This window comes from Gadus chalcogrammus, chromosome 22 (genome assembly GCF_026213295.1).
Source record: "Gadus chalcogrammus isolate NIFS_2021 chromosome 22, NIFS_Gcha_1.0, whole genome shotgun sequence".
Taxonomy (NCBI): Eukaryota; Metazoa; Chordata; class Actinopteri; order Gadiformes; family Gadidae; genus Gadus; species Gadus chalcogrammus.
The window spans coordinates 3,679,981-3,681,273 of NC_079433.1; positions in this window are offsets into that span (position 1 = coordinate 3,679,981).

Genomic DNA, 1,293 nt, shown 5'->3' on the forward strand with positions numbered 1-1,293 from the left:
TTCTCTTTCACAAGGGGGCCCTGGAAAATGAAATGTTGATTGTAATTTATAACCATAAAATCCACTGCTTTCAAAACGAACGGTCCTCTCTGCCTTGTCCTCCCCATCCAGTCATAACTGTTTCATCCATTCAGTGTGTTATGGTGTAGATGTCGTTATTATACTAACAACAGATACTAACAACAGGCTTGTTGTTCTTCACTTGGCAGCCTGTCATGAATCAAACGACCAGAAGAAGATCTATGACAGAGGCTAAATCCTAAATCATTAGTTCATCAAATAACACCACCCCGACTGTCAATCTAAATTGATCTCCTTATTAGTCCTCGTTTCCTGTCGGCCCGTGGTGCCTGTCGCTTTAAGACGCAGCGTCTCATTAATTCAGTGTAATAACGCCACACGGTGGAGAAGCCAGTCTCTGCGGTGGATCACATCCATGGGCTGTGGATGAGCCAGCGACGGGAATATCAAGAAAGGACGAAACACAACCACCTCGCTTATTAAAACAACCTCAACCTCTTTTGATTCTGAGACATACAAACGGAGAGAGCGCATTTGGAGATCTGATCACGGCGGCTGGCATGGGGACGTTTTGAAGATGTCATGTTTTAAACAAAAGTCAGTATTGTTGTGAGCTCTCGGTCCGCCTCTGGAGTTGGATTGAAACACCGTTACGAGGGGAGAGTCGATCACACTGCCGAGCATGTCGTCAGAGAAACACGGTAAGCTTTTTTTATTTTTTTGCGTTCACGCGATCAAGTTGCGCTTTTTTTTTTTTCTTCATCTGCTGTAATTGATATCTTAATTAAGCCACTTCCCCCCCTCCCCTAACCCTCTACATCTCCATCTGCCGATATACTGGAACCTGTTATGCTACTGGTGTGTGTGTGTGTGTGTGTGTGTGTGTGTGTGTGTGTGTGTGTGTGTGTGTGTGTGTGTGTGTGTGTGTGTGTGTGTGTGTGTGTGTGTGTGTGTGTGTGTTTCGTGCTGCTGGTGTTCTCCACAGCGGCTGTGATGAGATCTTTTCCAGTCGCCTTTGTCAGCCTCATCCATTTCGTCCGCTCCGCTGTTTATCTGCAACGCGCCGGTTACGCGCGGCGTTGTGCCGCGCTCTCGCGCGTCCGTCTGCCTTGGCCTACACTACAAGCTCCCTTGGTGTTATTAATAATCAAAGAAGAAAGATTTTGCATAGTTTTCGTCTTCGTGGGTTTGTGCGCGTGCATATGGCGGCGAGGTCGTGCGTAATGGTTGTGTGTGTGTGTGTGTGTGTGTGTGTGTGTGGGTGTGTGTGTG